The sequence below is a fragment of the Triticum aestivum genome, chromosome 5A (assembly GCF_018294505.1).
Source record: "Triticum aestivum cultivar Chinese Spring chromosome 5A, IWGSC CS RefSeq v2.1, whole genome shotgun sequence".
In the NCBI taxonomy this organism is placed as follows: Eukaryota; Viridiplantae; Streptophyta; class Magnoliopsida; order Poales; family Poaceae; genus Triticum; species Triticum aestivum.
In genome coordinates this window covers 444,983,701-445,009,081 of record NC_057806.1, presented here as the reverse complement: position 1 = coordinate 445,009,081, position 25,381 = coordinate 444,983,701, and the positions used below count along the sequence as shown (strand labels likewise).

General features: G+C 50.4%; 1 long non-coding RNA gene across 1 annotated transcript; it reads right to left on the bottom strand.

The window, feature by feature from the left end:
* Positions 1–313: 313 nt before the first annotated feature.
* LOC123107111 (uncharacterized) lies at positions 314–1,112 on the bottom strand. Its single transcript, XR_006451591.1, has 2 exons — positions 909–1,112; positions 314–798 (listed from the first exon to the last, which is right to left on the bottom strand). It is a non-coding gene; the product is annotated as an uncharacterized lncRNA (long non-coding RNA).
* Positions 1,113–25,381: the final 24,269 nt, after the last annotated feature.

Below are 25,381 nucleotides of genomic sequence, written 5' to 3'. Positions count from 1 at the left end.
TTGTGGTATCAGTGTACCTCATGAAGCCAAAACTGCCAGACCTTTTATTCTCTCGTAAAACCAACCGAACTTGTGTCTGGTTTGCAGTATACCAAGAGAGTCGAAGATGCCTCTACTCTGCTGCATGTTGCAGCAGCTGTGGCCTAGCCTAATGATCACTCGGCTGTCTGCTCGGAGGAGACAGAGGCATGATTCTCACAATCAATTTGCCATTTCTTCGTTAGTTCCTGCTTAATAATTAGCTCCGGTACCAAGGTTACCCGCATAGTACTCCTCTCATCAAACTGAACTGCCATGCACACTGGGCAAGAAATTCATGGAAGGGCATCCACCATATATGCATCAATGGCACAATGTTGATGATCTTATTGCAGAGCACACATAGATGGGTTGTACAGATGGCAGCATGCAGGGGGGAAACGTACAGATCGAGGGATAAAAACTCAAAACATAAGCACTAAATACAATTCTCCAGATCAACCAACTCATCAAAGATTTACCGCCGGAAGACAGGGGGGAGAAGAGCCGTTCGTTCGGATCCCTCCTGGCGTTTTCGTCCTCTACACGCAAATGCGTCGATCGATCAGTGCCACGGCGGCGAGGTGGGGTCCTCCGGCGCGGCGGGCACGCTGCCGCGGGGGTTGGTGTTGGCCTTGGGTTCCGAGTAGTCCATCACCGTCGACACCATCCCGCCGCCCTCCTGCTGCTCCTGCAACCGGACGCCGCGGAGGGGCGAGCGCCACCGCCCCACCGCCCTCATCACCTGCACCTTCCTGCCCTCCACCACCACCACCGCCCCTGCACCCATCCGTCCACGGCAGAGCAAGCATTAATTAATCTTTGCTACCTGATTGGCATCGAAAAGAACAAACAAGCGGGTGGGCATTGATATTCCAGTTCATGCGTACCTTGCGAGAAGGAAAGCGCGAGGAGAGCCGCGACGAGGATGACGGCGAGAAATCTTGGAGTGGCCATAGCGGCCGGACCGGACCGGAGTGGAGTGGAGTTGAGATGGGAAGTGCTGTGTTTCTTGGGTATGGGCGTATGGCCAGGGGGAGCCGGGGAGGGGAGGGATAGGATCGATGAGGAAGAAGGATGCGGTTTCGTGGGCTTTAAATGAGGCTTTCGGAGGCTTCGAAGACGCCGATGGGGGGGTCGCCTTGCGTGAGCAGTGGGCGGGGTCAGGCGCCCGCCTAATTTGGGATGCCACTGACAGCTCGGGTCCACATACGCCGAAATATTGACGAAATAGAAAAATGGATGATATAGACAAAGGTCGTCGTGGGACAAATGACCTCTGTCAGTTTGTGGTGTCTTTTATTTATTTTTGCTTTGGAATCTTATGTGTATGGTGTCAAATAAGAAAAACTCCTGTCGCTATGCAGCCTCGTGGATATAGTGGTATGAAAACAACCTTCCTTTTCCTGGGGCGGTCGCAACAAATCTGTGGTCGTGTGCCTGTAGGTTGGTTCCTTTCGACCTACATTTTTCTTTTTTGGTGGTTATTGTTATCCTAGTAAGCTGTTTCTATGTGACCTTAGAGCATCTACAACTGGACTTGTCAAATCCGGCCCCTCAAATCCACGCGGCCGCGTCCGGGCACGCCCGTGGATGCATCCGGACGGGTCCTCATATTTCCTTTTGTGTATCTATATATTTGAAATCTGGACTCTCAAATTCATGCAAATACATGCACATCGATTATGTAACACAATGTCGCACGTAAACAACAATTGTTGATATCAAGCATACATAGTGTTTACATAAAATTTATTTGAAGTGACAAACTCAAGCATTGCCTCCTTGGTTGCCATTGTGGATCCACATGTGCTTCACAAGATCATTGAGTAGATGAGTATGCACCTGCTGATTTCGAAGAGCCGCATCTTGATCTTTCGGGATTTCAACTTGTTTTCTGGGTGCTTCAAAATCATGGGTTTGGGCTACACCATTACCCCCATCTTCGACAATCATATTATGCAGAATAACACAACATGTCATCAGCTGCCATAAAGTTTCTGATTCCCACATCATTGCAGCGCCCTACACAATTCCCCAACGAGCTTGAAGCACACCAAGTGCTCTTTCCACGTCCTTCCTAGCCACTTCCTGCATTGTTACAAAGTGGCTATGTTTATTGCCACGCGGCTCGAATATGGTCTTCACAAACGCCACCTACTGAGGATAGATACCATCGGCAAGATAGTACCCCATGCTGTAGTCCTGTAGTTGCACGGCGGTAAATCCCCATTGCAAAGCCTCCTGAACATCGAAGATTGTTGAAGCACGTTGATGTCGTTGTGAGAACTGGGCATTCCAAAGAAAGCATGCCAAATTCATAAGTCATGTGATGCCACCGCTTCTAGTATGATGGTGACCTCTCTGGCGTGACCTTGATACATTCCCCGCGGACCTTTAGGGAAGTTTTTTCATGCATGCAATCAATTGATCCGAGCATTCCAGGAAACCACCTTGCCTCTCCAATAGCCAACAACAGCTCTGTGTGTTGCGCATATGGCTCTTTGAGATACTCCGGTCCAAACACCTCAACCACGGCGCAAGCAAATTTGGCAGTAGTCTTCAAACACGTGCTCTCCCCCATCCTGACCATCTCACCAACGACGTCTGCAGCAATACCAAGTGCAAGCATCCTGAGAGTAGCCGTGCACTTCTGCTTGGCCGAGAAAGAGTGTTGGCCGCAGCAATCCCTACTCAGCTTGAAGTAGTCGTCATGTGCCTCCACTCTGTTGTGCACGGCTACTCTTTTGAGAACAGCGACGAAACCATGGATCTTTTGAGAAAGCATGTGTGGGAGCAAAGTAGTCATTGTGCAGTAGCTATGCTCCGGACACCCTGTTTCGGTTGATCACTCTTCTCCCTTTGATTGAGCCCTTGAAGTTGAGAATATGCTCCACTTGCCGGTCCATTTCCTTTTGCATGCTCATGAGCATGATCATGTCCACTTCTTCGTCCGAATCTGACTAATCGAAGAACTTGTCTTGAATCATTTGGTCAAGCTCCGTTGGTAAATATTCCTCATCCGACGAAGCATCGGAATCCATCATTTACCTAATAAAATCACAATTATTCCGGTCGGTCAATGTGTCGAACACATCAAGCGCAAGGCGGAATAGGAGAATTGTCGGACGTACCACAGTGGCGTCCGGGCCGGCGATGACGGGAGCGCTCTTCCGGAGCTCGTGGTGGAGAGCCTGGCAACGGCTACAGAGCGAGCACGACGGCGGAGCACGAGACGGACGACGCGGAGGAGGAAGAAGAGAGGAGAGAGCAAATGGATTTGGCTGGTCTTCGGGGTGGATTTGGGGCAATTTGGGGTGGGGTCGGGCTGTCTGGTCCGACGTGGGGGCGTGCCTGGGCGCGCCTGGGCATGTGACGCCCCTGATTCAATCGTACACTAATCACACACACAAACGTGTACGATCAAGATCAGGGACTCACGGGAAGATATCACAACATAACTCTACAAATAGAAATAAGTCATACAAGCATCATATTACAAGCCAGGGGCCTCGAGGGCTCGAATACAAGAGCTCGATCGTAGACGAGTCAGCGGAAGCAACAATATCTGAGTACAGACATAAGTAAACAAGTTTGCCTTAAGAAGGCTAGCACAAACTGGGATACAGATCGAAAGAGGCGTAGGCCTCCTGCCCGGGATCCTCCTAAACTACTCCTGGTCGTCGTCAGCGGCCTGCATGTAGTAGGAGGCGCCTCCCGAGTAGTAGCAGTCGTCATCGACAGTGGCGTCTGGCTCCTGGACTCCAATGTCTGGTCGCAACAATCGGATATAGAAAGGGGAAAGGGGGGAGTAAAGCAACCGTGAGTACTCATCCAAAGTACTCGTAAGCAAGGAGCTACACTACATATGTATGCATTGGTATCAAATGGAAAAGGGGTAACATATGTGGACTGAACTGCAGAATGCCAGAATAAGAGGGGGATAGCTAGTCCTATCGAAGACCACGCTTCTAGCAGCCTCCATCTTGCAGCATGTAGAAGAGAATAGATGGTAAGTTCACCAAGTATCATCGCATAGCATAATCCTACCCGGTGATCCTCCCCTCGTCGCCCTGTGAGAGAGCGATCACCGGTTGTATCTGGCACTTGGAAGGGTGTGTTTTATTAAGTATACGGTTCTAGTTGTCATAAGGTCAAGGTACAACTCCGGGTCGTCCTTTTAGCGAGGGACACGGCTATTTGAATAGATCAACTTCCCTGCAGGGGTGCACCACATTTCCCAACACGCTCAATCCCCTTTGTCCAGACACACTTTTCTGGGTCATGCCCGACCTCGGAAGATCAACACATCGCAGCCCTACCTAGGCACAACAGAGAGGTCAGCACGCCGGTCTAAATCCTATGGCGCAGGGGTCTAGGCCCATCGCCCATTGCACACCTGCACGTTGCGTACGCGGCCGGTGAGCAGACCTAGCCTCCCTTATACAAGAGCAGGCGTTCCAGTCCAACCCGGCACGCGCCACTCAGTCGCTGACGTCACGAAGGCTTCGGCTGATACCACGACGTCGAGTGCCCATAACTGTTCCCACGTAGTTGGTTAGTGCATATAGGCCAGTAGCCAGACTCAGATCAAATACTCAGATCTAGTTAAGCGTGTTATTTTGAAGTAACCGCGAACACCGACCAGGGCCAGGCCCACCTCTCACCTAGGTGGTCTCCGCCTGCCCTGTCGCTCCGCCTCAAAGTAACAGTCGGGGGCCGTCAGGAACCTAGGCCCACCACTACCTGGGTGGAACCACCTGCCCCTTCAGCCCCCACATCGGAATCACTTGCGGGTACTCTATGAGCTGACCCGACTTTAGTCACAACATGTATAGTATGTATGTATAGTAAATACCCGTGATCAACACCCGACGTGATCATGGCCCGATAGTATAGCATGGCAGACTGACAAGAATGTAGGGCCACTGATGATAATCTAGCATCCTATACTAAACATTTAGGATTGCAGGTAAGGTATCAACAATTGTAGCAATAATGACAGGCTATGCAACAGAATAGGATTAACGGAAAGCAGTAGCATGCTACACTACTCTAATGCAAGCAGTAGAGAAGAATAGGCGATATCTGGTGATCAAGGGGGGGGGGCTTGCCTGGTTGCTCTAGCAAGAAGGAGGGGTCATCTTTGATGTAGTTGTCACACCCTAGCTAGTTCAAGCATTAGAGTGTGCATCATGTTTAATTTCATTTTAAGTTTGAAATGGGGATGACAGAACCCCCAACACCCCCCTGGAAACAACTAGGGTTTACTAAAATTATTTTCAATGAACCTGAAATGCCCTTCTAAAAAAAGTTCACTCTCTTTGTCTTGGGTTGGAACCTCTGGCAAAATTGGTGCACAATTTTCTAGGTCAACAGAAGGTCATTGAATTAAATCATAAGTATTTGATTTTGGGCATTTAAATGCTATAAATAATTTAAATGCTCAAACAATTCTGGAAATAAATGTTTGCTGTTGGAAATATTCTAAACAGAGCCCACAATTATTTTCAGGATTTTTGGAAACGTTTTAGTATTTTTAATAAAGCCCAACAGTTGCAGAAAAAAATAGAAAACAGAAACAAATAAGAAAAAGAGAGAGAGGGAAACCCACCTGGGCCTCACCTGTGCTGGCCAGCCCACCTGGCTCGGCCCAGCCGACTGGCCTTGCCAGTCGTCCTCCTCCTCCCGCCAGGAGGACGAGGAGCGCGTGGCCGGCGCCCGCGGCCACACGCCGGCCACCTCCTGCTTCTGCCGACGCCCTGGAGGCGTCTAGGGGTGCCACGCCGACCCCCACGTCCCCCTCTCTCCCTCCCTCACTCTCCCCCTCGTCTCCCTCACCCTCTCCCGCGATGGCCGAGCGCGATCCTCGCCGCCGTTCGCCGTAGTCGTCACCAGAGCCACCCCCTCGCCTCTCCGACAAGGCCATTACCTCCGCACTGCCGTCCTCGACCTCCTCGTCGACTCACGCGACGCCGGACGCCTCCAAGCACCTCCCCGACGTCCTCTTCTTCCTCGGTCCGCCGAGATCGCCGGCAACGCCCCGACGACGTCCGACCTCCCCCGAGCCCGCTGAGACGCGTTCCGCAACCGCTGTGAGCCCATCTTTCTTCCGCCCCTCTCCTCGCGCTCGTCCGCGTCCTCCAACCCCCTCTGCCATCGAGGCCGAGAGCTTGGCTCCGCCGGCCATGTCGCCGTTGTGGCCACATGCGCGTAAGCTCGAATCCGAGCACGCCTTCGTCTTCCACGCGCTCCCAGGAGCCCGTAGCACCATTCCACGCGCCTCGCCGTGCCCTGCAGCCTCGGTTTCGGCCTCGCCCGAACTCCGGCGGCCGCCAAGGTCGTCGCCAGCGACGTTTCTGGCCACCCTAGCTCCACCCACTGCCACCACTCGATGCGGTTTTCTCTCAGCTATGCGTAGATGCTCTCCGCCGTCGTTTTGGTTGCCGGAGCACGAAACCCGCAGCCCTCCGCCGCGTCTGGCCTCGCCGGCGGCTAAACGCCGGCGAGTTTGACTTAGTTTGACCCATGTGTGGGCCCAAGTAGACCCCCTGAGTCTATGACAGGTGGGGCCGGTCTGCTAATTAGTTTAGAATTAGTTTTAACTAAGTTTAATTAGTTCAGTCACTGACATGTGGGCCCAGGCCCCACTGACAGCTAATTAGTGTTAATCTAATTCTGTTAACTAGTTGTGACACTGACAGAGAGGGCCCACCAGTCAGGTTTGACCTGGCCGACCCAGTTGACCCGCTGACGTCACATCTATGTCATGCTGACGCATTAATTCAATTACTGGATTTATTCTTTAATAGGAAATTCCAGAAAATAGTCAAAACTTCTAAAAATCATAGAAAATCAACCATAGCTCCAAATGCAAAGATTTATATATGAAAAATGATCAGAAAAATTCAACCTATCCATCTGTAATGGTTTCATGCATGACAAAACAAGTTAACCTTGCTGTTTAAGCAGAATAAGGTGATGCTCTAATAAGGCCATGTTTAATGAGCTAATATTTGAATCTTTGATTCAAATGAGTTCATCCCCTTCTGTTTTAGCTTGCATTAGGCCAAGACACTTTCATCTTGCCATGTCATAGCATGCATCTTATTGTTGCATATTGCCATGTGTTGATTATGCTTCGGTGTGTCTTTCGTGGTAGGTTCTGCCTCCGAGGATAACCCCGAGTATCCGTCTGAAGGGCAGTACCCTACTACCACTACAACAGGCAAGCAACCCATTGATCATTCCGATACAAACCCATGTTCTCGCTTCTGCTCTTGTTTACTGCATTAAGACAACGCGATTCAAACTGCTGTGTGCTACGGTAGTTGAACCCTTATCCTCTGCATGACCTGTCATTGCCACAGTAACTAGATGAAACCCACTAGCATGTGTAGGAGTTGATTGAGCCATGTATGTGATTCCTACCTTGCTATGCCTGCTATGCTTAGAGTTGTGTCAGGTCTGGTTCATCTGGGTGATGGGCTAGAGTGATATGATTATGTCGGTAATATGAGGGATGTGTTGAACATGTTTTGGTAAAGGTATCGATGAGAGGCCATGTAGGAGTACATGGTGGGTTGTTTCATTGAGACCGTCCATAAGAACTGAGATCTGTATGTGTGATTTAAGATGCAGTTACTACCGTACATTGGGCCCGAAACCAATGGACCCTCTCGGCTTCTTAAATACCTTAGTACTCTGTCCAGGAGTTGCAAATAGTTTCTGGTGTTTGTAGGTTATGTGTTGGCGGCCGTGCGTAGCGTTGACCCTAGGGGTGGGCTATGTTGCGGTAGATACACCGTGGCACGGTGTACCGAGTCACCCGTTTGGTGTCTCGGGAACCCTGTTCACATCGTTCGGGGCCGTATGTGGAAACCTCGGCCGGACTCCCTGCGGATGGAACCTGGATAGGCGATACACCTGGACCAGAGACTTAAGTGTTTAGGTAGGCCGTGGCCGACACCCTCGCTGGGCTTCCGCTTGAAGGTTGCCGAGTACATGTCGTGTAAACGGCGGTAAGTGGTGAAAGCGTGTATGAAGAAGTATACCCCTGCAGGGTTAACATCATCTATTCGAATAGCCGCGTCCGCGGTAAAGGACTACTTGGTTGCCTATACAGTTCATAGACAAGTTAATGGATACTACTAAAAGACTCAAGATAAGTGTGAGTACCAAGGATGGCCCTCTCGTAGGATGACGAGAGAGGATCCCCGGTGGAGTATTGTGTTGGTGAGTAGTGGACTCGTGTGCGAAAACTATTTTACTAGTGGAGTACCGTAGGATAGCTTAGCCAAGAGTCAAAGCTGGCTTGCTGCAATAACCCCACCACCTTCTTGAGAATGAGCATGTATATTAGGTTCTGATGTAAGACTTGCTGAGTACCTTTGTACTCATGTTTGCTCAATTACTGTTTTCAGACGACAACACCGCCCCCTCCGATGGGTTCTACGTAGACCTTGACGTCGACGAGTGACTAGCCACCCAGGTGGTGATCCTGGCCATGGAGGGCCCCATGTAGATAGACAGGCTTCGAGAAGCCTTCTTTCTTTCTAGTGTCTGTACTCAGACTAGTTGCTTCCGCATGTGCTTGTATGATTGTATGACTTGAGTGTCGGGTCATGTGACCCCTATCTGTATGAACTTGTTATGTATGGCTCTCTGGAGCCTTTAAATAAAGTACTTAAGTTGTAGAGTTTTGTTGTGATGCCATGTTGTATGTACTCATATCGGGCATATTGTGTGTATGATTGAAATGCTTGGTATGAGTGGGATCCGACAATCTAGTTGTTTATCCTTGGCAGCCTTTCTTATGGGGAAATGTAGTCTAGTGTTCCTCGAGCCATAGTAGTCCGCTACAGCCCGGTTCACCGGAGTCCTGCTAGCCCAGCACTACTGCTCAGGACACTTGACTGGCCGGCATGTGTTTCACGTCGTTCCTATGTCTGTCCCTTCGGGGAAATGTCACGCGGTGACATCCGGAGTCCTGCCTAGCCTGCTACAGCCCGGGTTCCCCGGAGTCCTGTTAGCCCAGTGCTACAGCCCGGAATCACTCGCTGATGACCGACATGCTCGATGTGATTCATGTATGCCTGTCTCCATAGGTCTGTGCCGCTTTGGGTTCACGACTAGCCATGTCGGCCCGGGTTCTCTGTCATATGGATGCTAGCGACACTATCATATACGTGAGCCAAAAGGCGCAAACGGTCCCGGGCCACGGTAAGGCGACACCCGTGGGATACCGTGCGTGAGGCCGCAAAGTGATATGAGGTGTTACCGGCTAGATCGATGTGGCTTGGAATCGGGGTCCTGACAGCGTTGGCATCAGAGCCGGACTGCCTGTAGGTTCGTTGAGCCAAACTGGTCGATGTCGAGTCTAGAAATGCTTTAGTTATATGTAGGGGAATTGATTGTGGGAGGGAACGTAAGGCTCTTTTACTCCTTTACCTTATGCCCTCTGCTCTGAGTCATTCTCTTCTCATTCAACGTGGGTTAAGGACTAGGCTCTCTTCTTCTATCAGGTTCACGTGTTACTAATCCGTAGTAGCTTATAGGATTGTTGTTACAAGTCCCAGTTCAGTTTCTACTATTTTTAGTATGTTGCTAATTGGATCAGAACCTTGATATGATGTTGTTGAGTGGTATTGCAAACTGTTGTGGATGTCTCAAATCTTTTTTTGAGCATTTACAGCTGTTATGCTGTCCAATTTTCCCTAGAAATTCTAATGTCTTTGCATTGTGGTTGTGCTTTTAGATGGCCAACCGTGCTCAAAACCAAGTGGTTCGCCTGACCCGGTGCCTCGACGTGCCCGGTCATACTGCTATGTTAGTCCGGGTAATGATCGAGATGGGTTACCGTTGGTATCCCGAATACACCGTCGAAGAGCAATTCCGAGACTTTAATCAAAGCCAATATTTCTGCACTGTCAGGATATTTCCTTCTTATCCCGGATCTACCGAGCCCCTTCACTATTCCTATGGACTCGGGGTTACTGTTGAGATGGCTGTGCAGGATGCTGCCTATTCCATGATGACCATCATGCGAGTCCGGACTGGCCTGCTTCGGAACACCGACTTCCGTTACATGCCAGCTTCACTTCCGGGAGCGCAAGGGTATCTTCAGGCTATCTATGCTGACTCCACTCAGGAGGACTCATTAACTCGTACCACTGCCGAGATGCTCGAAGATAAGGACCGAGAGAATCGGGCCTTGAGGCTGGAGCTTTTCAATACCCCTGCTGATCATTGGGCCACATTGACTCGGTTTGCACCTGCAGTGCAAGCTGGATGTATGGATACAAGGGATCTGTATCCTGTGAGATCTGCTCTGCCAGACATGGTGGATTGGCGTGATGTGGGAGGCATCACCCCACCCCGTGGTCCCCGCAGGCCACCGTTTGTTGGTCCAAGACCTCATCCTAGCCCCTATGGTCCACAGGCTCCTCAGGACCGTCTGTTCCCGGATGATCACGTTGAACTTCCAGGCTATGGAGGTGACTTCTATGAGGACTACTACAGAGCTGTCTGAGTTAGTAGTAGTATCACTAGTATTGTAGTAGTTGTATCTCCACTGTCCTGCGTGACTTGTGGAATATGACTTTGTGTGTAGTCAATTCCGGAGGTGTAGACAAATAATGTATAGGAGCTTGGAATGCCTCCGATGAGATGTAACGTCTTTCATCATAGTTGTACTGTAGCCTGGGCTTGTACTAAACTATGTATGATGTGTATGACCGTTGGTATATATATGGCAGTTTTATATTACCATGACATACGGATGAACATCTCTGCATTCCGTGTTATCCATTACATTCTGCACTTCCTTGCTAAGTTTGAGCCATCCTTATCTAAACCGTTGTCTTGTTATCTCCTAGGATGGTCAACACCCGCAGCAACCCTGCTGCCTCGGAGCAGGGGGAAGCCAGTGCAGCTAGGGGTGAAAATCTGCCTCACCCGCCTTCTCTGGCCGAAGTGATGCTGGAGGCGGAAAGAAACAAGCGTGAGACTAACCGCCTGCTAGAGCGGATTGAGCAGAACACTGCACGCCATCAGCGAAATGACTTGGTGTCAATCAATGACTTTATCAAGCTGTACCCACCAAAGTTTAACCATTCCGTCGAGCCCCTCGACGCGGATGACTGGCTTCGCAGCATTACCCACAAGCTACGTTCTGCCAACGTAGCCGAAGCCGACAAGGTTACTTATGCTGCCTATCACCTCGAAGGCCCTGCTAGCCTCTGGTGGGAAAACTTCGAAGCTATGCGCCCGGTCGGCCAAATTACTACTTGGGCTGAATTCAGTGAAGCTTTCCGTGAACATCACATTCCGGAAGGTCTCATGGATCGCAAGAGGGAGGAGTTCTGCAATTTCACCCAAGGAAGACTGACTGTGGATGCATATAGTCGTGAATTTGGGAATCTGGCACGTTATGCCCCTGAAGAGGTATCTACTGACGCTAAGAAGCAGGCAAGGTTCCGCAAGGGACTTAGCCCTGAGCTTCGCCGCGATCTTCGTCTGCACGAGTGCACCTCCTTTCAGAAGTTGGTCAACAAAGCCATCAGTGCTGAGACAGGCCAGACTGATTATGATGCTTCACGCAAGCACTCCCGTGATTTTGGCTCTTCATCCGGCTCTGGAGCTCAGAAGCGCCGGGTGTGGATCCCAAGCACGGCACTGCCACCCAGGTTCATCCCGAGGCCATCCTTTGAGGCGCCTCGTCCCAACCAGCAATTTGCACCGCCCAAGCCCTATGGTGGCCCCGCTGCTAATGCTGCTCCACGCCCCAATGTGGTGACATGCTTCAAGTGTGGAGAGCCGGGTCACTATAGTCGAGAGTGTCCCCAGAACAACCCTAATCAAACTGGAAAGTCCGTTGGCCGTGGTAAGCCCGCGGGAAAGACATTCTACGCCAAGCCGGCCACCACTGCCCGTGGCCATGTCAACTATGTTTCAGCCGAGGAGGCTCATGAGGATCCTAACGTCGTCCTTGGTACGCTCCTTGTTAACTGCCATCCGGCATCTGTTCTTTTCGATACTGGAGCATCTCATTCATTCATATCCGAGAACTATGCTCGAATGCATAACACGACATTCTGTGACATGCCCACTTCCATGGTAATTCAAACTCCGGGTTCCAAATGGCAAACTTCTAGAGTAAGCCATGGGAACGAAATTCTTGTCGATAGACTTGTCTTCCTTGCTTCCTTAATAGCTCTCAAGTCCTCGGACATAAACATCATTTTGGGTATGGACTGGATGTCAGCTCATTATGCTAAGATTGATTGTGCCACTAGAACCGTTCAACTTACTCACCCATCGGGCAAGACAGTCAATGTCTTAACTCGAGTGGCCAAGCGCCAGCTTTACTCCCTAAATGCCAACCCCCTTCCAGACCTTGAGGATGTTCCGGTAGTCCGAGACTTTCCGGATGTCTTTCCAGAAGAACTGCCAGGTGTTCCACCTGACAGGGATGTTGAGTTTGTGATAGACCTTGTTCCAGGAACCGTTCCAATTTCTAGAAGACCCTACAAGATGGCACCCTTAGAACTAGCCGAGCTTAAGAACCAACTCGATGAGTCCTTGAAAAAGGGTTTCATCCGTCCTAGTTCCTCTCCTTGGGCTTGCCCCGTCCTCTTCGTCAAGAAGAAGGATGGAACGGATCGAATGGTTGTAGATTACCGACCTGTCAACCTGGTCACCATCAAGAACAAGTATCCGCTTCCCAGGATCAACGATCTGTATGATCAGCTCGCTGGATCCTCAGTCTTTTCCAAGATGGATTTGAGGTTGGGCTACCATCAAATCAAAATCAGAAACGGGGACATTCCCAAAACGGCCTTTGTTACTCGTTATGGCCAATACGAGTACACCGTTATGTCCTTCGGTTTAACCAATGCCCCAGCTACCTTCTCCCGGTTAATGAACTCGGTCTTCATGGAGTATTTGGATAAATTTGTCGTAGTATACCTCGATGACATACTCATCTACTCCAAGAATGAAGAGGAACATGCCGAACATCTAAGGCTGGTATTGATGAAACTTCGAGAGCATCGCCTTTATGCCAAATTCTCCAAGTGTGAATTTTGGTTGCCAGAAGTGACCTATCTAGGCCATGTAATCTCTGGTAAGGGTATTGCTGTCAATCCCGAGCGAGTTCAAGCCGTCCTTGATTGGACTCCACCTGAGACGGTCAAGCAAGTTTGGAGCTTCCTTGGCTTAGCGAGCTATTGCCGCCGCTTCGTCGAGAATTTCTCCAAGGTTGCTAAACCTCTAACTGAACTCCTCAAGAAAGATAAAAAGTTCGAGTGGACTCTACAGTGCGAGTTCAGTTTTCAGGAACTGAAAAGACGCCTGACATCTGCTCCCGTACTGGTACCACCAGATTTCTCCAAGGACTTTATTATCTATTGCGACGCCTCGCGACAAGGACTAGGTTGCATACTCATGCAAGATCGTCAGGTAATTGCCTATGCTTCACGGCAATTACACCCACATGAGGAAAATTATCCCACACATGATCTAGAGCTTGCAGCTGTAGTCCATGCACTCAAAACCTGGCGACATTACCTCCTCGGTAATCGTTGCGAGATCTTCACCGATCACCAAAGTTTGAAATATATCTTCACCCAACCAGATTTGAATCTCAGGCAAAGACGTTGGGTCGAGTTGATCTCGGATTACGACTTAGGAATAACTTACACCCCGGGCAAAGCCAATGTCATGGCTGATGCACTAAGTCGTAAATCCTATTGTAACAACCTGATGTTACAACAAAGTCAACCACTTCTCCATGAGGAATTTCGTAAGCTAAATCTTCACATTGTTCCTCGAGGATTCCTATCCACCCTGGTGGCGAAACCTACCCTTACGGATCAGATCATCAAGGCACAGAAGGTAGATCCGGGAATCTCCCGTATTAAGAGAAACATTAAGAAAGGAGTCGCGAATTGTTTCTCCATTGATGATCAAGGTGTCGTATACTTTGGAAATCGCCTAGTGGTTCCAAAGGCACGAAACCTGAGGCGACTGATCCTTAAGGAAGCTCATGAATCCCCTCTCACCATTCATCCCGGTAGTACTAAAATGTATCAAGACCTACGCCAGAGGTTTTGGTGGACTAGGATGAAGAGAGAAATCGCTCAATACATTGCTAATTGCGACGTTTGTCGTCGTGTTAAAGCAGAGCATCAACGGCCTGCTGGCACCCTTCAACCTTTGGCTATTCCCGAGTGGAAATGGGATAAAATCAGTATGGATTTCATCACTGGGTTTCCCAGGACCAAGAGAGGGAATAATGCCATCTTCGTCGTGATCGACCGTCTTTCCAAAGTAGCCCACTTTCTACCTGTTCGTGAGAGTATCACCGCTAGCCAGCTAGCCGATTTATACATCTCCCGAATAGTGTCTCTTCATGGTGTTCCATTGGAAATTAACTCAGACCGTGGGAGTCTCTTCACCTCTCGATTTTGGGAAAGTTTCCAAAATGCTATGGGAACTCATCTCTCCTTTAGCACCGCCTTCCATCCTCAGTCAAGTGGTCAAGTAGAACGAGTCAATCAAATTCTGGAAGATATGCTCCGAGCCTCTGTCATCTCGTTCGGAATGGGTTGGGAGAATTGCCTTCCATTCGCGGAGTTTGCTTATAACAATAGTTATCAAGCCAGCTTGGGCAAGGCTCCTTTCGAAGTTCTCTATGGACGAAAATGTCGAACGCCTCTTAACTGGTCAGAAACCGGGGAAAGACAACTCTTTGGCCCGGATATGATTCAGGAAGCAGAAGAACAGGTTCGCGTTATTCGTGAGAAATTGAAAACAGCCCAATCTCGTCAAAAGAGTCAATATGATCGCAAACATAAGCCTATGACTTATGAAGTCGGCGAGAAGGCTTACCTTCGGGTTACTCCGTTAAAGGGAACCCATCGTTTCGGTATCAAAGGCAAATTGGCTCCTCGTTACATTGGACCCTTTCGCATTCTTGCCAAACGGGGAGAAGTTGCCTACCAATTGGAACTACCTTCGCATCTTTCCAGAGTTCACGATGTCTTCCACGTTTCTCAACTCAGGCGTTGCTTCGCGGATCCTATCCGTGGAGTGGACCACGAAACGCTTGATCTACAAGATAACCTCTCATATCGGGAATATCCCGTTCGTATCCTTGATCAAGCCGAGCGTACCACTCGACGTCGTAATATCAAGTTTCTCAAGGTTCAATGGTCACACCATTCTGGGAAAGAAGCCACTTGGGAAAGGGAGGATCATCTTCGACTCGAGTACCCCACCTTCTTTCCGGAGGATCCTAAATCTCGGGACGAGATTCTTTTGAGTGGGGGTGAGTTGTCACACCCTAGCTAGTTCAAGCATTAGAGTGTGCATCATGTTTAATTTCCTTTTAAGTTTAAAATGGGGATGACAGAACCCCCAACACCCCCTGGAAACAACTAGGGTTTACTAAAATTATTTTCAATGAACCTGAAATGCCCTTCTAAAAAAAGTTCACTCTCTTTGTCTTGGGTTGGAACCTCTGGCAAAATTGGTGCACAATTTTCTAGGTCAACAGAAGGTCATTGAATTAAATCATAAGTATTTGATTTTGGGCATTTAAATGCTATAAATAATTTAAATGCTCAAACAATTCTGGAAATAAATGTTTGCTGTTGGAAATATTCTAAACAGAGCCCACAATTATTTTCAGGATTTTTGGAAACGTTTTAGTATTTTTAATAAAGCCCAACAGTTGCAGAAAAAAATAGAAAACAGAAACAAATAAGAAAAAGAGAGAGAGGGAAACCCACGTGAGCCTCACCTGTGCTGGCCCAGCCCACCTGGCTCGGCCCAGTCGACTGGCCTTGCTAGTCGTCCTCCTCCTCCCGCCAGGAGGACGAGGAGCGCGTGGCCGGCGCCCGCGGCCACACGCCGGCCACCTCCTGCTTCTGCCGACGCCCTGGAGGCGTCTAGGGGTGCCACGCCGACCCCCACGTCCCCTCTCTCCCTCCCTCACTCTCCCCTCGTCTCCCTCACCCTCTCCCGCGATGGCCGAGCGCGATCCTCGCCGCCGTTCGCCGTAGTTGTCACCAAAGCCACCCCCTCGCCTCTCCGACAAGCCCATTAGCTCCGCGCTGCCGTCCTCGACCTCCTCGTCGACTCACGCGACGCCGGACGCCTCCAAGCACCTCCCCGACGCCTTCTTCTTCCTCGGTCCACCGAGATCGCCGGCAACGCCCCGACGACGTCCGACCTCCCCCGAGCCCGCTGAGACGCGTTCCGCAACCGCTGTGAGCCCATCTTTCTTCCGCCCCTCTCCCCGCGCTCGTCCGCGTCCTCCAACCCCCTCTGCCATCGAGGCCGAGAGCTCGGCTCCGCCGGCCATGTCGCCGCCGTGGCCACAGGCGCGTAAGCTCGAATCCGAGCACGCCTTCGTCTTCCACGCGCTCCCAGGAGCCCGTAGCACCATTCCACGCGCCTCGCCGTGCCCCGCAGCCTCGGTTTCGGCCTCGCCCGAACTCCGGTGGCCGCCAAGGTCGTCACCGGCGATGTTTCCGGCCACCCTAGCTCCACCCACTGCCACCACTCGATGCAGTTTGCTCCCAGCTATGCGTAGATGCTCTCCGCCGTCGTTTTGGTTGCCGGAGCACGAAACCCACAGCCCTCCGCCGCGTCTGGCCTCGCCGGCGGCTAAACGCCGGTGAGTTTGACTTAGTTTGACCCCTGTGTGGGCCCAAGTAGACCCCCCCTGAGTCTATGACAGGTGGGGCCAGTCTGCTAATTAGTTTAGAATTAGTTTTAACTAAGTTTAATTAGTTCAGTCACTGACATGTGGGCCCAGGCCCCACTGACAGCTAATTAGTGTTAATCTAATTCTGTTAACTAGTTGTGACACTGACAGAGAGGGCCCACCAGTCAGGTTTGACCTGGCCGACCCAGTTGACCCGCTGACGTCACATCTATGTCATGCTGACGCATTAATTCAATTACTGGATTTATTCTTTAATAGGAAATTCCAGAAAATAGTCAAAACTTCTAAAAATCATAGAAAATCAACCATAGCTCCAAATGCAAAGATTTATATATGAAAAATGATCAGAAAAATTCAATCTATCCATCTGTAATGGTTTCATGCATGACAAAACAAGTTAACCTTGCTGTTTAAGCAGAATAAGGTGATGCTCTAATAAGGCCATGTTTAATGAGCTAATATTTGAATCTTTGATTCAAATGAGTTCATCCCCTTCTGTTTTAGCTTGCATTAGGCCAAGACACTTTCATCTTGCCATGTCATAGCATGCATCTTATTGTTGCATATTGCCATGTGTTGATTATGCTTCGGTGTGTCTTTCGTGGTAGGTTCTGCCTCCGAGGATAACCCCGAGTATCCGTCTGAAGGGCAGTACCCTACTACCACTACAACAGGCAAGCAACCCATTGATCATTCCGATACAAACCCATGTTCTCGCTTCTGCTCTTGTTTACTGCATTAAGACAACGCGATTCAAACTGCTGTGTGCTACGGTAGTTGAACCCTTATCCTCTGCATGACCTGTCATTGCCACAGTAACTAGATGAAACCCACTAGCATGTGTAGGAGTTGATTGAGCCATGTATGTGATTCCTACCTTGCTATGCCTGCTATGCTTAGAGTTGTGTCAGGTCTGGTTCATCTGGGTGATGGGCTAGAGTGATATGATTATGTCGGTAATATGAGGGATGTGTTGAACATGTTTTGGTAAAGGTATCGATGAGAGGCCATGTAGGAGTACATGGTGGGTTGTTTCATTGAGACCGTCCATAAGAACTGAGATCTGTATGTGTGATTTAAGATGCAGTTACTACCGTACATTGGGCCCGAAACCAATGGACCCTCTCGGCTTCTTAAATACCTTAGTACTCTGTCCAGGAGTTGCAAATAGTTTCTGGTGTTTGTAGGTTATGTGTTGGCGGCCGTGCGTAGCGTTGACCCTAGGGGTGGGCTATGTTGCGGTAGATACACCGTGGCACGGTGTACCGAGTCACCCGTTTGGTGTCTCGGGAACCCTGTTCACATCGTTCGGGGCCGTATGTGGAAACCTCGGCCGGACTCCCTGCGGATGGAACCTGGATAGGCGATACACCTGGACCAGAGACTTAAGTGTTTAGGTAGGCCGTGGCCGACACCCTCGCTGGGCTTCCGCTTGAAGGTTGCCGAGTACATGTCGTGTAAACGGCGGTAAGTGGTGAAAGCGTGTATGAAGAAGTATACCCCTGCAGGGTTAACATCATCTATTCGAATAGCCGCGTCCGCGGTAAAGGACTACTTGGTTGCCTATACAGTTCATAGACAAGTTAATGGATACTACTAAAAGACTCAAGATAAGTGTGAGTACCGAGGATGGCCCTCTCGTAGGATGACGAGAGAGGATCCCCGGTGGAGTATTGTGTTGGTGAGTAGTGGACTCGTGTGCGAAAACTATTTTACTAGTGGAGTACCGTAGGATAGCTTAGCCAAGAGTCAAAGCTGGCTTGCTGCAATAACCCCACCACCTTCTTGAGAATGAGCATGTATATTAGGTTCTGATGTAAGACTTGCTGAGTACCTTTGTACTCATGTTTGCTTAATTACTGTTTTCAGACGACAACACCGCCCCCTCCGATGGGTTCTACGTAGACCTTGACGTCGACGAGTGACTAGCCACCCAGGTGGTGATCCTGGCCATGGAGGGCCCTATGTAGATAGACAGGCTTCGAGAAGCCTTCTTTCTTTCTAGTGTCTGTACTCAGACTAGTTGCTTCCGCATGTGCTTGTATGATTGTATGACTTGAGTGTCGGGTCATGTGACCCCTATCTGTATGAACTTATTATGTATGGCTCTCTGGAGCCTTTAAATAAATTACTTAAGTTGTAGAGTTTTGTTGTGATGCCATGTTGTATGTACTCATATCGGGCATATTGTGTGTATGATTGAAATGCTTGGTATGAGTGGGATCCGACAATCTAGTTGTTTATCCTTGGCAGCCTTTCTTATGGGGAAATGTAGTGTAGTGTTCCTCGAGCCATAGTAGTCCGCTATAGCCCGGTTCACCGCTGTCCTGCTAGCCCAGCACTACTGCTCAGGACACTTGACTGGCCGGCATGTGTTTCACGTCGTTCCTATGTCTGTCCTTTCGGGGAAAATGTCACGCGGTGACATCCGGAGTCCTGCCTAGTCTGCTACAGCCCGGGTTCCCCGGAGTCCTGTTAGCCCAGTGCTACAGCCCGGAATCACTCGCTGATGACCGACATGCTCGATGTGATTCATGTATGCCTGTCTCCATAGGTCTATGCCGCTTTGGGTTCACGACTAGCCATGTCGGCCCGGGTTCTTTGTCATATGGATGCTAGCGACACTATCATATACGTGAGCCAAAAGGCGCAAACGGTCCCAGGCCACGGTAAGGCGACACCCGTGGGATACCGTGCGTGAGGCCGCAAAGTGATATGAGGTGTGACCGGCTAGATCAATGTGGCTTGCAATCGGGGTCCTGACAGTAGTCCAACACACGGACATCGGCAGCGGTCTCGGAGTCTACCAGAAATAAGTAACGGAGGGGGAACACAATAAATAACAAAGCAATAAAATGTAACACAAAGCAAGACGCGGCAATACGTTGTGCTAGGGGTGACCTAACATAGGGACATGTGATACCGGTGAATGGGGGAACATCCGGGAAAGTATCCCCGGTGTTCTCCATTTTCGGACAGATGAATCGGAGGGGGAAAGTTGCGTGTTTGCTATGCTAGGGATGTGTGGCGGACAAACGGTCTGTGTATTCGGATTCATCTCGTCGTTCTGAGCAACTTTCATGTATAAAACCTTTTCATCTGTGATACGGTTTATTTTATATTAATTTTCAAAGTTTTAAACATTTTTTCTGAAATTTAATCTAATTCAAAAATAAGAGTGAAATGGCTAGGTGCACCCGGTGTCGTGGTTCTAAGACTGACAGTAGAATAGGAGGGTAGGAATGTAGAGGCAAGATCCTAGCTATGGAGGAGTTGTACACACGAGTTTTACGAGTTCAGGCCCTTCTCAGAGGAAGTAACAGCCCTACGTCTCGGAGCCCGGAGGCGGTCGACTGAATATATGTGTGTGAATTACAGAAAGTGCGAACCCTTGTCCCAGAGGAGGGGGTGGCTTATATAGAGTGCGCCAGGACCCCAGCTCCCCTCCGTTACACAAGGTTCAATGCTCATAAAGGAGGGGCGTTACTGGTAACGTCTGCAACAAATTGTTGTAAATGCCCATAAAGCTATGGTTTAAGTCCTGACCATTGTAGAGTGGAGGATTTCTCATCTTCTGGTGGTCGAGTGTCTTCAAGGTGGTCGAGTGAGCACATCTTCATGGTCGAGTGGATGATGGTTTCTCTTTGAATGCTTCTGATTCTTTGTAGAGATGTCCTTGGGGAGGGTATGTTGGACAGATCCATGACCCTACCCTAGGTATATAGCTTCATCATTAGCCCCTGAATGGATCAGGGTTTGAGTGAGGAAGGAGTTGGGAACACTTCCGACCCATTCTTTGTGCTATGAGTATATCTTGTTCTGGAATAATGAATTGAGGTGACGACGTCGACTCCTTTCTCAGTCGCCTTGGTCCATTCTTGGTTTTTGTCGAGTGAATTTTCATGGTAGAATTCTGAATGATGATGTAGAGGATGTTTGTCTACAGTCTGATAGGTTGCTCTGCTCTCCGCGGATTTCGTGGGGTTCGAATTTTGGGAAGTGCGCCAGACGGACGGAACCGGGGTTATCGGGACGGATTAGGCAAGTCTCCTCGATCCCCATGCCACCTTTTTCGCCACGTACTACGCACGCGACTCTTGCGGGATTTGTTTAGATCGCCTGGGTCCACCAGTCAGTCACTCGGGTGACGACCTTATAAAAGGCCTCGGTCCAGGCCTCTGCCCTGTGCGCTCCCATTCTCTCTTCTTCTTCTCCCGATCTCTCTGCCACGCTCGCTTACGCTCTCATCACCGGACTCTCGCTCGAGCTCGACCCGTTGCCATGGGGAAAGAGAAGACGGTGGCGCTGGAGCGCGCGAAGAAGGCGACCGCGAAGGCGAAGGGCAAGCGGACCAGCCGGGGCAGATCGTCGTCGAGATCCGGTCTGCCGCTGGGCTGGATCCAGGGCGACTGGATCTGCTCGACAATCACCCAGGACGACCTCGACGACCTGGTGGAGGGGGGACTGATCCCCCACAAGTCGGCACGGCTCCCGGGGAATGAAACCGAGCCGCAACCAAGGGAGGGTGAGTGTGTTCTCCTTGCCACCCACGTAGATCGTGGATTCTCACTGCCTCCCCATCCTTTCTTCCGAGGTTTTTTGAACTTCTTTGGGGTTCAACTTCACCATTTCATTCCAAACACCATAGTCTATCTGCCCGCTTTCGTGTCGATGTGTGAAAATTTCTTGGGTTGTCGACCGCACTGGGGTCTTTTCAAACACATCTTCACCTACCGCTCCCAGTCGGTCAAAAAGGCCAAATCGAGTGACGAGAAGACACAAGTGATCTAGATGTGCGGCGGTCTGGGGATCCAGATGAGGAGCAAGAGTACTTTCCCAGCCATGATCCTTCCCGACTCGGTCCGAGGCTGGCAGTCGACTTGGTTCTACTATAAGGATCAGCCGACCCCGGGTCAGTCGACTGGACTTCCTCCCTTTTCCTTGGCTCTAGTGGAGAAGCCTGCCCCCTGAAGGTAGTTCCAGAAGAGAAGGCGCAGGTCAAGGTGCTGGTCGAACGGGTCATCCAACTTGTCCACGACGGGGTGACTGGGATGGACCTGCTAGAGGTCTTTCTCGGTCGGCGCATCCAACCGCTTCAGGCGCGTGATCATCCGACGTGGATGTACTCTGGGCTCGAGGATTCCACTCGGATTCACCCGGAGGATGTCAGCGAGGATACCTTGGAGAAGTGGTTGATGGGGATCACCAGCAACAAAGACAACCCTCGGGGGTCTAGGAGGGTGATTCCATTCGACAACTCGCACCAGCCGAAGCAAGTATAATTCCGTTTTATCAAGTATCTTTCTGATTCACCGCGTGATATCTTGTTTATGGTCGACTGAATTTCCTTTGATCGTTGTCTTTTCAGGCCCTCATCGACATGTAATCAATGCCCAACGGAGTGCAGGACCAAGACACCGAGGAAGAAGCGAGCACGGGCGAGAGCGGCGAGAAGCGTTCGGATGCCGAGGAGGATGAGGAGAGCGGCGAATCGACTGATGACGAAGAAGTCGACTCGCGTCCTCGCAGGGAGAGGAGATCCAAACACGCTCACGACCCGGCGAGCGCTCCGGACTTGGTGGCCACGCCGACTGGACAGTCTTCGAAGCGTCCCAGGACATCTTCCCCAACGCCGACTGAGAAGGCTCCAAAGCAGTCCAAAGTTGCGCCGCCTCCAGCGTCGAAAGCGCCGAAAGCCACCTCCTCCAAACTACCAAAAGCTTTGCCCAGGATCAAAGTGACCGTTCCTACTATCTCCGGGTAACCATCTGACTTGTCCTTTTCGTCGACTCGATTAACTGGACGTAACCGATTGAATGCGGGTCTTTGCAGTGTTGCTACGTCAGGAACCTCTTCTTTCCAGTACCGGGACGAGGAAATGGAAGATGTGGTAACCTCCAACCCAGGTATAAACTCTTGCGATTTTGTTCTTGATTCTTTGGTCGATTGCGTTCGAGTGGTTCACTTGGGATCGAATGATCGGCCTCGCAGCTCCACCCAACGTCATCGATCTTCCAGATGACGACGAAGATGTGGCTCTTAAGCCCAGGAAGAGCAAGAAGGTAGCAGCTGGTAGGATGTCTCGGCAAGAACCCACTACGACACGTCCCGTCCGTCAACCTAAAGACGCGGGCAAGGCCTCTGTGACCTTTGCTGCGCCCTTGTCGAGTGAGCACCCCACACTGCTGACTGCGCCTATGATTCCTTTAGTCGTCCAACTCCACACCATGGAGCTCCAAGCTGCCGCACCTGGGTCGTCTGCTCACTTTTTCACCAGCTATCCCGTCCTAGACAACCAGTCGGAAGTGGCTGCGGAAGCCATCCGACAGGCTGACATGGTGATGGAGCAGGTGAAGACGGTGCATGAGAACATACAGGCTTCCTACGACGCTAGTGCTGCCCTTCGGGCCAATGTCCAGGTGAGTAGACTTTCCAACTGTTTTTGCTCTATGAGAAAATGTTACTCGAAAAATCTTCTTCTGCACAGTCTGCTGTTGTTTGCGTCAAATTAGAGAACCCACTGGGTGTTTTGTTGTTTTTGGTAGTTTCGTTCTTCCACTCGGTCTGGGCGAGTGGGATCTGAAACGGTGGGGGCACGCTAAGTGCACCCACTAGGTGTAGTCCCCGAGACCGCGGTCGACTGCTGGCAGTCGACTGGGGTATGATTTCTTTTTTCCTTTCTTTCTACTCCTTACACTCAACTCAGGCGAACCGGTCGAGTAGTTTCATTCCTCCACTCGGTCTGGGCGAGTGGGATCTGAACCGGTGGGGGCACGCTAAGTGCACCCACTGGGTGTAGTCCCCGAGACCGCGGTCGACTGCTGGCAGTCGACTGGGGTCTGAGCAGTTTTTTGGTCCGGGCGGACTGGTCGAGTTGAGTCTTAGTCAGCGGGGGCACGCCAAGTGCACCCGCTGGGTGTAGCCCCTGAGACCGCAGTCGACTGTGTGCAGTCGGCTAGGGTCTAAGCGAACTTTTTTAGGTTTTGTTCACTCGGAAGTAAACAACCTTTGATCTTATCGACTGATCCGTCTTTTGCCTTCTGTAGATGTCTTGCACTCTTATTTCTAAGTTTGCTGAACTTGAGGAGAAGCAGAGGCAACTCAACCTCGACTTGGAATTAGCCCAGCAGAATCTGAAGAAAGCTCAAGATGAAGCCGCTGGTACGGAAGGTAACTGATTGTCGACTGACTTTCAATACATTTCTTTGATCTCTTCTTTGATTCGATTGTCTCTTTTGCAGAGAAAATGAAGTTGGCTCTGGAGAAGAAGGACTCGGACCTTGCCGCCGCGCAAAAAGCAGCCCAAGATAAAACTGCTCTTGCAGACCAGAAGCTTGCTTCAATCGGAACGCTGGAAGGAGAGGTGAACAAACTGAAATCTTGTCTTAATGAAGCTAACCGCGAAGTGACCAGTCTGAAGAAGGACAAGGTCGTCCTGAATGAAAAGCTGGAGTCTGCGATCCGCTAGAGGAATGAGACAGAAGCTTATCTGAGGACTCTTGCCAAGAAGCTTTATCTCACGCTGGAAGGTATTTCTTTTAATCCGACTGTGTTCATGCTTGCGATCGGATCTTGCTCGGTCGATTGACTAATTTTTGGTTGCAGAATTCTGTCAAGACTTCCACGAGGAAACTGGAAGGGTCGAGATGGTTCTGGACCCTATTGCTTCTCCAGTCTGCGACGAAACTGCAATGAACATGCTCCAACCGGAGTCCCGTATTGCCGGCGCCACAAGCTACCTCGCGCGCCTGAAGGAGATAGTCTCCCGAATCGACTCATCGCTTTGGCCGGGGGCAACGCTTCAGAATGGCCTGGAATCCCTGATGACTCGACTGAACGAAATCCCTGACCGAGTGCAAGAATGGAAGAAATCCTCCGCCCAGTGTGGTGCTGACGTGGTGCTGTCCTTGGTGTGAGTCCATTGCAAGGAAGCTCATGAAGACAAGCTGGCTGCGATCAAAGTCGCTAACACCAAAAAGCATGACTTCCAGTCCTTCATGGAGACTTTCATTGCTGTCGCCACTCGGATCGCTGATGGGATCGACTTGGACTCATTCATAGAGCCTGCCAGCCCTCCTCCGGCCGAGTGAACAAACTTATGAAACTTGAATCTGCTTTAAATTTGCCTCGGAATGTCGAGTGACTGCAGTAACCGTTGAACTCCTTCGGGCTTGATGCCCGAGTACTTTTGATTTGCTGCTTGGAACTTTTAGGTTTTATCTGAATTTGGTTTATTTCCGAATGTGCTTGCGTTTGCCTTCGAATGGACTTTGCTCACTGCTTGGCATAGTCTTTGCGCTGGAGACACAACTCTGAGGTGGCGGCTCCAGCCGACCTGCGCTTCGCCGTCCTTGCGGATAGGGATGGAGCGGACGTTGTACTTGTGTCGTAGCTCCGAAGGAGAAGGTTGCAGTCGACCTGCACCTCATCTTCCTTGCGGAAAGGGATGGACCGGACATTGTACTTGTGCCGTAGCTCCGAAGGAGAAGGTTGCAGTCGACCTGCATCTCGTCCTCCTTGCGGATAGGGATGGAGCGGACATTGTACTTGTGCCGTAGCTCCGAAGGAGAAGGTTGCAGTCGACCTGCACTTCGTCGTCCTTGCGGATAGGGATGCTTAGGCGAGTAC